At 38.5% G+C, this 17,319-nt stretch overlaps 1 long non-coding RNA gene across 1 annotated transcript; it reads right to left on the reverse strand.

Moving 5' to 3' along the window:
- Positions 1–1,420: 1,420 nt before the first annotated feature.
- On the reverse strand, positions 1,421–16,977 carry LOC132008072 (uncharacterized). Its single transcript, XR_009401534.1, has 3 exons — positions 16,847–16,977; positions 3,420–3,588; positions 1,421–2,355 (listed from the first exon to the last, which is right to left on the reverse strand). It is a non-coding gene; the product is annotated as an uncharacterized LOC132008072 (long non-coding RNA).
- Between the last annotated feature and the right edge of the window lie 342 nt (positions 16,978–17,319).

The following is a 17,319-nucleotide window of genomic DNA, read 5'->3' on the forward strand; positions in this document are numbered from 1 at the left end:
GAATGCAAAAGGAATAAACACACACATACACACACACACACCCCAATCATGGGTTTTACAGTAAAAAGCTTTGATTTAAATAATGTCTTAGTCAAGTCACAGTTCTGAGATCCAGTTACCTCTACTACAAAATGGGGAGAGGGAAGAGATAAATAACGGAAGTTCTTTGGGGAATACGGAGTTATGGGGAAATTTAGTTTTGATTTTTAATTTTAAATTTTAATTTTAATTATTAATTTTAATTTTTAATTTTGATTTTGACTTTACAACAGTGTTTTGTAGGCAGAAAAATCAATGAGGTTATAAAAACTAACTAAATAAATAGAGACATGAATAAATTAAAAGCCCATTTCATTGACTAAATGAACTGGCTATAAACTTGGGTAAATAATGACACCTGTGAATGTACGTTCCTGTATTCCTTTCTGTATACAATGTGGGGAGAGTATTTTGCTGGGTCACAGCGTGCTTTGAAAACCTTCTGTTTCTCACAGTTGACTTTTTCTTCTCCTCCTCTTCCTCCCCTTCCACCTCCTCCCCGCCCCTCCCTTCCTTCCCTGCCACCTCCCCCTTTCCCTCCCTGGCCTCTTCTTCTTCTCCTTCTTCTTTTTTCTGGATTTCATGGTCAATAGCCGTGTTAGTATGAAGTGGAACTTTTCAGAATAAAGCAAGGCTTACTAACAATAAAGGATGGGGAATTGCAGGAAAGCAGTACAAACTGAGTGTAATTTCCATAATGATTCTTCTTTCTTAGTGGTTTCAACCTAAGGGCCGCTGAAGTTGTGTTTATGTCTTTTTTTTTTTTTTTGAAATTTTTATTTATTTATTTATTTATTTATTTTATAAACATATATTTTTATCCCCAGGGGTACAGGTCTGTGAATCGCCAGGTTTACACACTTCACAGCACTCACCCAAGCACATACCCCCCCCCAATGTCCATAATCCCACCCCCCTACTCCCAAACCCCCTTCCCCCCAGCAACCCTCAGTTTGTTTTGTGAGATTAAGAGTCACTTATGGTTTGTCTCCCTCCCAATCCCATCTTCTTTCATTGATTCTTCTCGTACCCACTTAAGCCCCCATGTTGCATCACCACTTCCTCATATCAGGGAGATCATATGATAGTTGTCTTTCTCTGCTTGACTTATTTCGCTAAGCATGATACGCTCTCGTTCCATCCATGTTGTTGCAAATGGCAAGATTTCATTTCTTTTGATGGCTGCATAGTATTCCATTGTGTATATATACCACATCTTCTTGATCCATTCATCTGTTGATGGGCTTATGCTGAAAGGAGCTTGATTGAAGATACTGCAAATTCATATATATATATATATATATATATATATATATATATATATATATGTTTCAGTTTATTACAGATTAAAGAAAGTTGTTTTCAGGGCTTTTGGATTTTATTAAATAAGTATGTTGCTTTCTCAACTGATCTGTGAAAAACCACCTGAGTCAAATAGTTAAGTCTTAGCACTGTATATGTGGAGTTAAACACAACATTCCCATTAAGTCTGAAAAACAGGGTGTTTATACCAGCATTTGGACAGAGTTTGCTTTAGAGATAAGTGCTTTGTTTTTATGTTTATGGCTAGCAACAAAATGTGGATTCTATTTCTTTTGATTCATCTGATCTCATTCTCAATAATTTTTTATTTTTTATTTTTTTAAATAGGTAACTTTTTAAAAGGCGAAGGGAGTCCATGGCTAATTATAAGATGTTATCAAGTTGCTACAAGTTGAAAGGTTTAGTCTTTGGCTCATAGACTTTTCCTCAAGTCCTAAGGCAGTCTTGCAAAAAGAGTCCCAACACCCCAACTCATCCAAATAGCATAATAATAAAATAAATCAAACTTATGGCTTTAATGGCCTGCTAATATTTACCAGCCCTTTCTTCTCTTGCCTGTTTCATCCTGGTAATCTACGATAACATTCGCGACCTTGAGCTCTATTACCCTAAGTGAATGTATGTTACTGAAATGAATTTAAATCTCAATTATAATTAAAGCTAGTTGTCTACAGGGAGATTTTTCTTAAGCCTTTCCTAATACATCCCAGACTCCCAGCCTATGGGTCTCATTAACTTTCTCAGCTGCCCTAGGGATTCCCAGGCTTTGGAGAGCTAAGTGATGCTTATTGTTCAGGCTGTAAGGAAGGAGCTAATCTTCAAGTAGTAAGGGAAGAACATACACACACACATAAAGAGGTACATATAAGATGCTATAAGACATGTCTACAAGAACGCAGTGACAATCCAGGGAGCACATATTCCACAGGGGGACATCCGGAGTTGCTTCATTAGGAAGATATTTGCCCCAGATATTGAGGAAAAGGCTGATATCTGAAAGCAGAAATAGAGACAAGGGGCCATAAATGAGTAAAAAGCAGATGTGAGAAAAGGAGAGTGTGCCTTATCTGCTGTGCCTCAGCATGGATTAGCAGCAAAACATGGACCCCTTAGACCATGGGGCAACCTGGTAGGGCCTAGGGTGACCCTGCCTCTAGATAAAACATAGTAAACAACACCTGGTAGTCACTACTCAACTAGGGTGTGTTAGTAAAGCGAAGGAGGTACTCTTCCACAAGACATCTATTTCAACAGCCAGCTGCCAGCATGTCTCTATGCGTTGTGTGAAAGGAAGTATCTAGGATAGACTAATAGCAGGGGCCCAAGACACTCAGCCTAAGGAATATGGCTTATGGTTAAGGGAAGTTCAGACAAGAGCACTAAATCCTTTTTACAGAAAGAGTAAGTAAAATTAGAGTCAGGAAAACTTTACCATCTTAAGATGAATTATGAGGATAAAGACATAGGTAACAACATCTCAGAAAGTAAAGTAAAACCAACTAAATCTCTAAAGTGTAAGAAAACCACAGAATGGCATATAAGGAGCATATAATGGCTCAGCATGGAAAAGTGACATTGGGATTTAACTACCAAAATTCCCACAGGGGTCCCTTATGCCTCCAGATGGCCAGGTCACCATCTACCACACCAGGGTTGCTTGGAGAAATGGCTGTCCTCTATGACATACAACAGGAATAACCTTTGGCATCCCCAACCAATGCGTGAAAAATTAGGCCTCATTAATGGGTAGAGGAGATACTTTCTAATTTTCTCTGAATCAAAAATTCACATATTTCATGAAGATGCCCAATGGTGTTTCTAAGAACCTCTTGGAAGTCTTGCCTTAGGAAATGTCCACTCACTCTCATCTTGGTCAAGAGGTTGTATAACAACTTCCATCTGGCAGTGAGCACACTGAGAATGTTGCTCTGACACACCATCTTCTTCTTATGACCCCCTTCTATCTTCAGGTGACAACGTCACACTGTGTCTGAGGTAGAACTTCCTTAACTCTGCACCTGATGTTAGCTGCTGACCCAGAGCGGCATAGCTCATACCTGGTGTTATTTTCTCCTGCAGGCTGCCAGATTCTTCCATTTAATTTCTTAACAACTCCAGATGTTTGGAAATGACTTCAACAGGGCCAACCCCATGCTATCTTCTTCTGTCTTGAGTCTTCCTTCTAGCCTGAGAAACTCTGTATCCGCAAGCACACACCAGCCTGTTCTGAGATTTTAAGCCAAAGTAAAAACAAAACAAAACAAAAACAAACAAAACAAAACAACAAAAACAAAAACAAAAAAACCCTGTTCCTCTGTATATGAAATAAGTTACCCATGGTCTACTGATTCTATTATAGCTACTCTCTAAATCTTAGTCTTGACACAATTATACCACCCTACTGAGACTAGGATGAAGAAAAAAGAGCTAACCAACATTGATAGTCTTCTCATATACATTAACTTAATAAAACTTATAATTATACTTTGAAGTTAGATATTATTTTATTCTTGCATTCCCCTCCATTTTAAACTTACCATATTTTAGACAAGCTCATCTTCTACCCCAAATCTCCCTTTCCAAGGCCCTGCCCATTTTCAATAAATGAAAACTGAAACTTCCATTTATCCCATCCAAAAACTTTAGCATTATGCTTACTTTTGCTCTTTCCCATCCTACCTTGAAGCATCTCAAAAATTATATATACTCCAGCCATACTCAGAATCCAACCAATTCTTACCACGTGTGCCTCTATCGTCATGCTGTAAGAAACGATCATCTTTCGCATGAATTTTGCAACAGCCTACTAATTGTTCTTTCTTCTTCTCTCCTCACTCACTCACTCACTCCACTCCTCACTCTTCAGTCTATACTCCCCACAGAAGCCAGAGGAATCTAGCATCCTAACCCACATACCCCACTTGCAGTACCCCAGTTCCATCCCTTCTCCCTCCCTTGCTCTGCTTCACTGTTCTGTAGCTTTTGGTGTTCCCCAAATGCACTAAGCATGCTCTCACTTCCTGGCCTCTCCCCTCATTTCCTCCACCTGAGCATCTGTGCTCCCAGATATCTGCATGCTTCAGTCTCTCACCTCCTTTGGGTTTTGCTTACTTCCTTTGTGATGCCTTCCCTTGATTCTCCATTTAAAATGGCAAGGCACTCCCACACCAGTATAATTTGTTCCTTCCCTCCTTTATAGTTTTCTATAGAGCCTACCACCATCTGGCATAATACTCGTTTGATAGTATTTTTATTATACTTCTTTCTTTGTTGACTGTCTATGCTGACTAAAATGTGGATAAAGAAGAGCTGGAATTTGTGTTTGCTTTTTATTGTATCCCCAAAGCCAAGAACAGTGCCTGAATCACAGTGGGTACTCAATAAACACATGTGGGATGACTGAATTAATACAAGGCAAACAATGGATTTAGAGAAATATGGACTTGTGATGATTCAACTCTTCCTAACTTAATACCCCTTGATCTCATGCATAACTTTTTCTCAGTATCAGCTTCATTTACCTCATCTATAGAGCATAAATAGCATGAAGAATACTGATTAAAATGGTAAATATGAAATGCCTACGACATAGTAGATATGAAACAGATGATGACTGTCATTGTTATTAAAATATTATTTTTAATAACCTGTGGGATGCCATTTTCACTCTTCATAAAGTGGAAGAATTTCTGTTTTTACCACAAAGTGTAAAGGCACATGAATTAAGTAAAAATATATGCATTTATATTTATTATTTTTATGTTTAATATATAAATTTTATATAAATACAAGTGTGTGTGTGTGTGTGTGTGTGTGTGTGTGTGTAAAAATGGGCAGCACAGGGTTTGGTCCATAGAAGTTCTATAATGAGTGATTGTTTCAACTGTAGTTAAACTATCTTCAAGATTTTTTATAATACATCCATGTACTAAATTTCTTGAGTTCAAAAGTAGTTGGGCATCCTGGGGATTGGAAGGATTTTATAAATTTTAAGACTTAATATACCATGTTGCTAAAAGAGTGCTGTGCCTAGGGCTTTCATATCCAGTTGCTGAGCTTGTAGTGGCTAAGAATAAGGATCTTCAAGGCCTGCTGAACAGCTCCCAGGCCCAAAGTAGGTGGCCCTTGTTAAAGAGATTTCTTTTTCAACTTCAGGAAAATTCACAAGGACTTCACTGGTTTTTATTTGCTATCAAAAGCACACACACTCCTGGGGAGGCATTCTTACAACCTACTTCCTGCAGGTAACCCACTAGAAAAAAAGTAACACTTTGTTATCATTACCGAGAAAAAAAAAAAAAAAAAAACAGAAAAGAAAAGGAAAGAAAAAAAAAAGGAATCCTCCAGTTTTTGTCAATACCATGTCAGCTAATTAACCAAAGGAAATCTGGTGCTATGATTTTCTTTTGCCAAATCACATGAAAACAAGCCAAGTAACTTACCAGCAGAATCCTGGAGCTAGTTTGTACCAGTTTGCAAGAGAATATTCTGTGCAGAATATCTCTTTCCTCCTCTGTGTTCAGTGACATCACATTGGTTCTTGGAAACAGGCCATAGAGGGAGTATTTACACCACAGAAACGGGAAAACATCAAAAACCGGAGCTTTTGTGTTTTTTTGTTTGTTTGTTTGTTTGTTATTGTTTTTCTTCAGAGAGCTGGTTTTCCAGCACACTATTGATTCTACCTTGTTATTTCCAAATGTATGAAATAAACAACCATTCATTCAAAAATTTGTTATTGCTGTACCTTCTCTGTGCAAGGCATTGAATTTAGGAGCTGCTCTCTGAAATAGATGCATACCATTCAGTTGAATGGAATGGTTGCCTCAAAAATTGTTTTACTGCCTTGAAATTTCTGGTTTATGGTTTGGTTTCTTGAACAGTCAATGTGCGCTGTGAAGCATTTTACTTTACTGCAGAGATATTTCATTGTGTTTGCAACATGAATATGGAGCTTTAAAGATGTAAAATGTAATAATCAAGCATAGGGGATTCTCATGTTATTAAGCCTATTTGTCATTGGGGAAAGAAAAAACCTGAGAAAATCAAGGCCCTGCCAATAATGTGATCATTTCACCTAGTGGGACAGACAGGATAGGAGACTTCAGAGACATGGACCAACTCTTCCTTCAAAAGGTGTTTCACATATACCTAGAAACTTCTGAAATTATGTTTGATAAGCTGGAATGTGGCAAGAAGATGCAATCTCTCTGATTGTGTTCTCTGCATTGTCTACCTATCTAACACCTCTCAGCTTTCAACTAGGTCATGTGGCTCAGAATAAATGGCTAAGTCTTGTCTTACATGATTTAGCATGTAAAAAACTGCAGGAAAACTGCAAATTTTTCTGCAACTCATATTTAGGAGGATGGCAATAAAAGGTGCCTGCCACTCTTTTACTCATACTTTTCGATGTCTTTAATTTCTTTATTAGCTTTTATATTTTGACCTTAACTTTGAAAATAAAAATTAATATTTTATTAAAAAATTGCTTATGGGCTCTCAGCTTCCTGCCATTTCTTACAAGTCAAATTCCTTTCAATCCTATCCTCTCTTGTTTTACTCTAGTTTGGGAAGCAAGATTTTGAAATAGGACTTTTTAGATTTGTCTTTTCCCATAAACTACTGCCTTGATTATAATAAGTCCTTTAAAAAAAAGATGTAATATATTTCTTCAAGGCGTGAAGCTTCTAAAGATCTAGAGAGACAGAGATGAGCCAAATCTTTACTTTTGTGGTCTTAAAGAAAGAAGAAGAAAAAACTACAACATTTAAATAGGTTCTATCACAGAATCTTTCTTCCTTAACAAAGTGATTAATATTTCATTACTTTGTTTGAAAGTTTCTAAGAATAAAAGTAGTTTTGTTTTTAATAATACCAAGATATATTTTAAATAACATTTTAATTCTGAATATAATAAAACCATATTTAAAAGGAAATAATTACTCCAGGCATGACAAAGTTTTAAAACCTAATAATCTTTGTAAATATTAAAACCCACAGAATAAAGGGGGTGGGATTATGGACATTGGGGAGGGTATATGCTTTGGTGAGTGCTGTGAAGTGTGTAAACCTGGTGATTCACAGACCTGTACTCCTGGGGATAAAAATATATGTTTATAAAAAATAAAAAATTAAAAAAAAAAACCACAGAATAGGGTAGTTTTCTGTTAATATGGATTATCTTCCAGGCTGAGTACTGTATAGTATTCTGATCATTTCAATTAGTGGAAGCTACGAAGTTTAAAGGACAGATAAAATTCTGCCATAGATTTCCAAATTCTTGTTCTCAGTCTGATTTTCTGTATAGAGGAGATAGTAAAGTGAAGAGGAAATCAAAGTTTCATTTCCATGAAATAAGAATACCAAATATAAATATAATCTCTTTATTTTAATAGGCTTAGTCCTTACTGAAAACTGTATAAAGTAGAACTCACCATACTTCATATTACACTCTTCCTATTTATTTTATAGCAGTAGGCACTCATGGGAAGCTTTTCACCCCAAGAGCAAGCTTTTTAAGATGAAAACAACCAAACAAAAACCAGGATGCTTTTTAAAAAAATGGATTCTGTAAATATTCATTATTTAGAAAACCCCCTAAGTACACTCCTGCTTTATCAATACACAAAATCAAAGCTGATGTCCTCTAAGTAAGTGTTTTATGATGTAGGTTGCAAAGTTCGCTTTTCAACTGTAGTCAATCAGTAAACTCCTCAGCTTTTGCAGCAAGCCCTTTGCTTTGCATGAAGCATGGTCTGTTTCTGGTCCATCAAGATTCTTAAAGCATCAGAGTTCTTGCACTTTCTCTAAGCCTCTAGTGTCCACTAGTCCAAGAGCAAAGTGCTAAACTATTTGCTGGTGGTACTTCACGCTTTCTGTCAAGGTTCTTTTTTGTATTTGTGGATAAAGTCCTTTCCTTAGGAAACTGGAAAGCCATTGTCTATGTGATACCTACCCTGAAAGACTTTTTATAACCAATCCATGAAATTCAGAGCACCTCCTTGGGCTATATGTTTAAGGACAGAATTCATGCCTATCTTAAAGGGCAACGATGTTAAATCATTTTGGTATCACATGTTGCTATTTTTTATTTTTCTTTGTAGTTATTTTTTTCTTATGTATAATGGGATGGGTGGCATTGACACTTGACTCAGAGACCACCGGTCTACATCTATTGCAAAACACAAGGTTACCACAGTTGCTATTTGGGCTCAAAGCATGTATCATAAAATACAAATAGAGGGGTACCTTATCTTAAATATTTTAAAGTGTATGTGTGAAGAAAGGTGCTTATCTTTCTTCTGCTTCCACCAAGGCTACAACAATAAGCACCTGGGCTCATTCATAGGACGAGGATTGACATTAAGAATTCCCTGACTGGCTAAAGAAATGTGAAATGTGGGACTATATTATCTAGAAATGCTACAGAACTCCTTTTCTGCAGAGGTTACTGCATATTGAGAATATGAGACAGATTACTTCCAGCATCTCAAAGCATGCTCCCTCCCTCTGCTAAATTTCTAGGGCAAGTCATGTATGATGAGTAATGTGTAGCATCAGGCACTAGCAGCAAAGATGAACAAGACACTGCCTTACTCTAAGGAGATGAAAGACAACTTCTGAACACATAGTGTAGTTATGTTAGTCTTTCTATTTTAGCACTGGGGATGGTTTTTATATAACTTGATAGTTAGGTCTCAATGATATGACATGTATGTAGTATGGGACCTACCTATCCTACTTAGTGTCTAGCATATTCTCTAACAGGTAAGAGAAAAGTTGTTAATTTAATTCATTTAGCAAATATTCCTTCATTCCATAATTATCCTTAAGTCCCTACTATGTGAAGCCATCATCTCTGTAAGATGGTTTTTGCAGGTATTCCTGCCCAAATACAGGGGAATGGATTTGGCGAAAAGTTGGATTTTTGTTTTGTTTTCTTGTTTGCTTGTTCTGACTTGATTATATTTTAAAATTTAGTCATGTAAATAGATCCATCGCAGTATCTTCAAAAATGCTTCCAAGGGACTACCACTTTCAGGATGTAGAGTAGATTTTCCTTTTCCTATTCACCCCATCGAGTAAGAAGAAAAGAAAGAAAAACATAAGACCTTGAAAGGTGGAGATCAAGAGACAGACAATCTCTGAAACTTAGATCCAAGTGAGGACACAGTGGTGAGAGGTCTTGGGTTTTCCTTTTGCCTCATATATCCCAGATTTAAGGTAGAAGAGACCAGAGACCCAGAAAAACTGACAGGTCCAGACAAAAAAAAAAAAAAAAAAAAAAAAAAAAAAAGGAAACAACAAAGTCCTGCTCTCTCTATTCAAAAGACAAAGAAAACATGACTTAGCAAGAAAGAAAACCGTGAGACAAGACTCTCACCCAGCTGAACATCACAGAAAAGACTCGTAGCTCTATCCCCTCTCAGGCCAGCAAAATCCAAGTGTGGACCTAGATTTTCACCTTCACCAAGCTATGAAATGTCCCCCAAACTTCCCAGTAAGGTGATACCAGAGAAGGCCAGGTAGGACATCAGAATGTTTATCCTTGCCAGGCAGCAACAAGGCACCCTGTATCCCTTGCATTGTCAGTCGGAATGACATAGAGACCCCCCAGACTACTGTCTCCACCTAACAGTAACAAGGGGACCTTCTCCTGACATGCCACAGTAGTATCAGAATTGGCCATGGGGACAGTCATGACTTTCACCTCCACCCAGCAGCCATGCATGAGGCCACTCTTCGGCCCGCGTTGTCAGTGGTGGCCAAGTGGGTAGAGGTTACATGCACTCCTATACTAGCCAGGGAAGTATCAATGGACATCTAGTGGGAGAGCTGAAACTATTGCCCGGAAGTAATGAAAAGCCCCAATCCACTCACGTGTCAACAAAGGCCAATTAAGGAATATGAATTCTGTTCCACCCTGGTGTGAACTCTACCTTTCAGAAGGAGCCAGCGAATACAGAAGTTCTGAATAAGATATAGAGTCCCATAATATAATGTCCCCAATGTCTGCATTTTGAGTGCAAATTAGTCATTACATCAAAAACCAGGAGGTTTTCAAATGAAATGAAGGAGACGACCCATAGATACCCACTCGAAAAGGAGCAAGTCCACATCCATGGGCAATCAAGTTAAATCTGACTGAAGTCTCGCCTCCTATACAAAACTTAGCTCCAACTGGATTATGTACTTACATACAATAAGTAAGAATACAAAATTTTTTGGAAAAAAATAAAAACATGAGAGGAAACCTTTGGGACCTGAGGGTAGGCAAAGAATTCTTGGACTGGACACTAACAGCATGATCCATGAAGGGGAAAACTGGAAAACTGGACATCATGAAAATTCAAAACTTTTGTTCTGTGAATGCCTAGTAGAGGGTAAAAACTCAAGTTAAAAAATGGGAGAGAACATTTGCAAACTATTTATCTGACAAAGCTTAGTGCCAAGAATATACAAAAAAGAAAAAAAAATGAAGTTCTCAAAACTCTAGAGTTAAAATACTGGGGTGCCTGGGGTGACTCAGTGGGTTAAGCATCTGCCTTCTGCTCAGGTCATGATCTCAGGGTTCTGGGATTGAGCCCTGTGTTGGTCCCTCTGATTGGCAGGGAGTCTGCTTCCTCCTCTGCCTTTCTTTCCCCTCCCCCCGCTCATGTTCTCTCTCAAAAAAAATAAAGAACTTAAAAACAAACAAACAATTCAATTAGAAAATGGATAAGAAACATGAACAGATATTTCCCTGAAGAGGACATGCATACAGTAAATAAACACACACAAAAAAAATGATTTTAAGCATCACTAGTTTTTAGGGAAATGAAAATAAAGACACAATGACATAATTAGGGAAAAGCTCTTTGACATTGGTCTTGGCAACATTTTTTGGGCGGGGGGTGGATATCACACCAAAAGCACAAGCAACAAAGACAAAAATCAACAAGTGGGACGAGACTGGCATTATGTATTTGCACAGCCACAAAGCACAGGACTGGCTACCATTTGGGACTCAGGGGCTCCCAGCCTAGGAATGCTGTGGGCAGGAACGGGAAAGAACTCAGAACAGCTGGCATCTGCAAACACGAAAACCTGTGGGGCTAAATCCACTGAAATTCATAGGCTGTCTGAGTCTCGTTTCCTTAGTGGCAAAAGCTGATGAAGTCTTCTGCAGAGTAGGTCACTAAAACCACTGTTCCTCCCACCGCATGGCTGATCCTGGGGCCCCTGCCATAAATATTTGTTCCTAGGTACCCCCATACATGTTAGCTTTGCCAGTTTCTGGATGGGGTCACATCCCAGTAAGTCCTTTATGCAGTGTCCCAAAAGGTTGGGGTAACTCACTCCTCACTCTGTCCTTCCTTTCCTGGTTGAGAGCATCTTTTTCTAGCTTTCCTGTTGCAAATCAAAACCACAATGAGAGATCTCCTCATACCTGCATTATTTAAAAAAAAAAAACCTGAAAAAAACAAAGAAACAAACAAAAAATGTATAGCTAAAAGTGTTGGCAAGGATAAGGAGAAAAGGGAAACCCTGGGGGACCAATGATGGGAGTATAAATTGGTGCAGCCACTGTAGAAAGCAGTATACAGATGCCCCCCAAAAATTAAAAACAGAACTACCATATGATCCAGTAATTCCACCTCTGGATATATTATCTAAAGAAAATGAAAGTATCTTGAATGTCTGCACTCCCATCTTCAATGCAGCATTAGTCACAATAACCAAGACATGATAACAACTTAAGGGTCAATCAATAAATGGATAAAGAAAATGTTATAATTTTTTTCATATTATATATAAGTAACATATATAACTATATAGATACATATATATGAAATATTAGTCATAAAAAATTCTGCTGTTTGTGATAAAATGGGTAGACCTTGACGGCATTATGCTAAGTAAAATAAGTCAGATAGAGAAAGACAAATACTGTATGATCGAAAAACACTGAACTCATAAAACAAATAGGAGATTGATTATTACCAAGGGTTGTGGGAAGTTATAAGGAGGCATTGCTCCAAACGTATAAACTTTGTTACAAGATGAATAAGGTTTGGAGAGCTCAGGTACAACAGGATGACTATAGTTAATGATACTGTTTTGCATAGCTGAGAGAATAGATCTAAAATGTTCTCACCACCACCACCACAAAATGGCAATTATTTCAAACATAGCATGTTGTTAACTAACCTTATAGAAGTAAACAGTTCATAGTATACACTTGTCTCAAATCATCCGTTTGTAAACCTTAAACTTATACAATGTTGTATGTCAGTTATATTACAATAGAGCTAGGGAAAAAAATTCTAAATATGCAACTGTCACATAATCAAGCAGTTCACTTTTGGGAAACGAAATGAAATCTTATCTTCACACAAAAATCTGTACATTCATTTTTGTAGCAAATGTATTTATAACAGCTCCAAACTGGAAACAACTGCATAAACACACTATTGTATATCCTTCCCAGAAATAGTACTTAGTTAAAAAAAAATGAATTACTATGTACAATAACTTAGGTAAACCTCCTGAGAATTACATTGCTTAAAAAAAGCCAATTCCAGGGGCGCCTGGGTGGCTCAGTGGGTTAAACCTCTGCCTTCGGCTCAGGTCATGATCTCAGGGTCCTGAGATTGAGTCCCGCATCGGGCTCTCTACTCAGCGGAGAGCCTGCTTCCCGCTCTCTCTCTGCCTGCCTCTCTGCCTACTTGTGATTTCTCTCCCTCTGTGTCAAACAAATAAATAAAATCTTAAAAAAAAAAAAGCCAATTCCAAATGATTCCATTTATACAACATTCTTGTAATGAGTAAATGATAGAAACCGAAAGATCAGTAGTTGCAAGTTGCTTAGGACAAATATTGGGGGATGGGGATGAAGTGGGTGTGGCTATAAAAGGACAAGAGAAAGGCCCCTTGTGATGATAGAAATGCTCTGTCTTGTGACTGTACTAATTTGATATCCTAGTTGTTGTCCTATAATTTTGTAAGATAATTATCACTAGAGGGAAAGTGGAACAAGGTACATGGAATACCTCCAATGTCATTTCTTAAAATTACACATTAATGTACGCTGTTTCACAATGAAACCATTAAAAATTCAATCATCAATAACATCACATCCACATATTTTGCCTCTGGACTATATGGTAATCACAGAACTGCCCTTAGTTGATTTTAAGGAAACCTGTCCAGCATAGCCCTGCGCCAATTTTTTTTTTTTTATTGTGGTCATTATTAAATGACTACGTTTCAATCAAATGCATCTTCCTCTATTTTGTTTTGAGAGGTGGGGCTTGGGTCGCCGCAGAGTATATCCCCTTTGCCACCTGGTCCCATCTGTGGGCTCCCTTCTAGTTTCTCAGGCTACAGTATTTGCTGGAAGTGATCCCTCGCAATATTCTGGAGTCCCAGCTGCATATGGTCCCCAATCTGAGCTCCTGGGGCACTAGCAACAGCCAGCTGGTACAATCCTTGTTAGAGACACAAATCTCAGCAATGTGAGTCCTCCCCACCCCCTAAACTTCTAAAGCAACACCGCCACCCAAGACTCCTGAAGTCCAGCTGTACAAAATCCATTCTTCAGTATTCCAACTTCTAATCATCCCAAACTCTTGCCTGCTGTCCCTGAAACCAGGGCAACAAATATAGAAGTGACTACTTCTGTGATTCCTCAATGCCACCTTTTGCCTTTCCAGTTCTCCAGTATCGGGTTAATAATTCTTAAAATGTGTGGAACTTCCCTATGACCCTGCAATTGCACTCCTGGGTATTTACCCCAAAGATACAGATGTCATGAAAAGAAGGGCCATCTGTACCCCAATGTTTATAGCAGCAATGGCCATGGTCGCCAAACTATGGAAAGAACCAAGATGCCCTTCAACGGATGAATGGATAAGGAAGATGTGGTCCATACACACTACGGAGTATTATGCCTCCATCAGAAAGGATGAATACCCAACTTTTGTAGCAACATGGACGGGACTGGAAGAGATTATGCTGAGTGAAATCAGTCAAGCAGAGAGAGTCAACTATCATATGGTTTCACTTATTTGTGGAGCATAACAAATAGCGTGGAGGACATGGGGAGATGGAGAGGAGAAGGGAGTTGGGGTAAATTGGAAGGGGAGATGAACAATGAGAGACTATGGACTCTGAAAAACAATCTGAGGGGTTTGAAGTGGTGGGGGTGTGGGAGATTGGGGGAACCAGGTGGTGGATATTATAGAGGGCATGGATTGCATGGAGCACTGGGTGTGGTGAAAAAATAATGAATACTGTTTTTCTGAAAATAAATAAATTGAAAAAATTAAAAAAAAAATGTGTCTGTTAAAATAACTGGTACAGTTTCTGTTTCCCGAGTGCAGCCTAACAGATGTAGGCTATCCGTGGCAGGGTTTGAAGCCAAATAAAGGGAAAGTAGTGAGAAAGGCAATGAGAGACTACATGCAAGGCAAAATTATGAGATAGGCAAACACGGTGCCAGGAAAAACAATCAAAAGCAGGAGGTGGATAGGAGTTCAGGGAGAAGTAGAGCTGCAGAGAGATAAGTGTTCTGTTTTTGAGAACAGAACAAAAATAGGAGAACATTCTAGCGCTGCCTTTTCCCCACCTTGTTTTCAAGTTATGATTCAGTTCTGGCCCATGTATGTTACCAGATAATTCTCTTTTCACTTACACAGGTCTTTCTTCCCCATAAACAAACGATATTAACTAAAATAGCATCCCAGGGGTGCCTGGGTGGCTCAGTTGTTAAGAGTCTGCTTTCTGCTCAGGTCATAATTCCAGAGTCCTTGGATGGACCCCAGGATCGGGCTCCCTGCTCAGTGAAAAAACTGCTTCTCCCTCTTCCATGCCCCTCCCCCGGCTTATGTTCTCCCTTCATTGTCTCGCTCTCTGTCAAATAAATAAAATCTTAAAAAAGAAAGAAAGAAAAAAAGAAAGGAAACAGCATCCCCCTTTCTGAACAGATAGAAGGACCAAGATTAAAGACAAAGAAATGGGACAATCACATACACTTTAAAAAAGAAAAAAAGAAAAGAGCTTCACAGGGTACCTGGATGGCTCAGTCTGTTAGGCATCTGACTTCGGCTCAGGTTGTGATCTCAGGGTCCTGGGATTAAGCCTTGCAACAGACTCCACAATTGCTTGTCCCTCTGCCCCCCTTGCTCATGCACTTGCTCTCTATTTCTTTCTCAAACAAATAAATAAAATCTTAAAAACAAAAAAGAGCTCAAATCCTTTCTTTATTGGTTCACATTCCTCTACAATACTTACTCTTACCATTACCTCCTCATGTTTAGCAAGCACTTTCCACACTACAAAACATCTCCATATCTGTGTTCTTACATGACTCTCAAAACAGAGCGGTCTCTTTAGAGACAGAGAGCATGTCTTCTATTGGCTTAGTCTCCATAATGTGATGGAGTTGATGCAAGAAAGAAAAATTGTGTTCCAGGGAGCTCTTGAGTTATGACTTTAGGACATATAGCTGTTATATATGCAACCTACGAAGACTAAATATTCACAGGAAAATGTATGAACAATTCCACCTTCAACTGTGATCTCAGGTTCTTACAACCATTTCTTCTTTCCCCCTTAAAACAGCATGAATGATTCGAGTCAATATTTGCCAATTAAAATGGCAAGTACAAATATCTCTCTTGCCAAAGATAGAGATTCAGGCTTTGATCTTTTATTTTTCTCCTCAACACAGTGAAACACCACAGGTGAATGAACCTATTATTTCCCTTTAACAGAGCTAGACAGCTCTTACTTCTAGTCTCACGTCGCCTTGACCATTGATGGTCCGACAGGAAGCAGAAGGAGATGCCACAACGCACGCCCCAGCTCACAAACTGCCACTTGTAGGAGTCACTTGGACTTTCATGCCTCCCCACTGGTTCATTTAGACAAGTTCAACTTTCCCATCAGCCCAACAGCAACTATTTTCATGCTGTGACCACATCCAGCATTCCAATCTCACCGGGTTTTCAAAGGAAGAATAAAAAGCCTGCTACCTTTCCCAAACACTTTGTTCCATATTAATGACCTCACGGCTGCCCCCCTTTTCAAAAGAGAAGGTGGGGGGCATCGCCAGTTGTCTGCTTGTTTCATTCTGAATCCTGGGCAGCCCAATCTGCCACTCTTTCAACTCCCAGGCACTTTGGAGGAACATCTGCTCCATGAACAGCGAGTCTGACTCCCACCCCTCCACAGAAATCACAGCTAGTAAAAGTTTTATGGGGTGGGTACTTTTTTCCTCCTGCTTCCTCCTTTTGTAACTGACTGAAGCCCAAATGAGCAAGATGAAATGACCAGATATTTAGCCATATGTTGGCATCCACATGTGTACGTTTGGGAGGGAAGAGAAGCTGTCAGCTGTACCAAATGAACATTATAATCATCTGAAATGCAATTAACAGCCCCATAGCCAATGAATCTTTGAGGGATTCTAACAGAGTAAATTATACCTCTCACTTACCTGCAGCAAATTGCCCATGGACCAGGTTCCTTGCTTGTGAAACTCCAATCCAGTCAGTTTATTTAGACTCTGAAGGAGTTTCAGGATATTTCCATACTATTACTCCACATGGGTTATCTCTGTTCTTCCAGTAACGCCTATAAAAGCATACACAGACACACATACACACACACACACAGAATTAAAGGATATATTTAGCATATAAAATGCTGAGTAAATACTGGTTGATAGTTTATAAGTTAGTTTATAACCTGAATAAATACAGGTTGATAGTTTAGATATTTTAACACCCATAACTCACACTATTTTTTTTAACCATTTTTATTATTTGTAAAAGAAAGTGATGGGAATAAAGATTTTTCTCTTTTAAAAACTGTACTGTGTGTTAATGTGGCTTGGTATCTACAATTACACTTAGCAGAAGTACACCAGATGAATGGCAAAATCTTAATAAAAAATTATTGATTAGGACC

Source organism: Mustela nigripes, unplaced genomic scaffold (genome assembly GCF_022355385.1).
Source record: "Mustela nigripes isolate SB6536 unplaced genomic scaffold, MUSNIG.SB6536 HiC_scaffold_32, whole genome shotgun sequence".
Classification (NCBI taxonomy): domain Eukaryota; kingdom Metazoa; phylum Chordata; class Mammalia; order Carnivora; family Mustelidae; genus Mustela; species Mustela nigripes.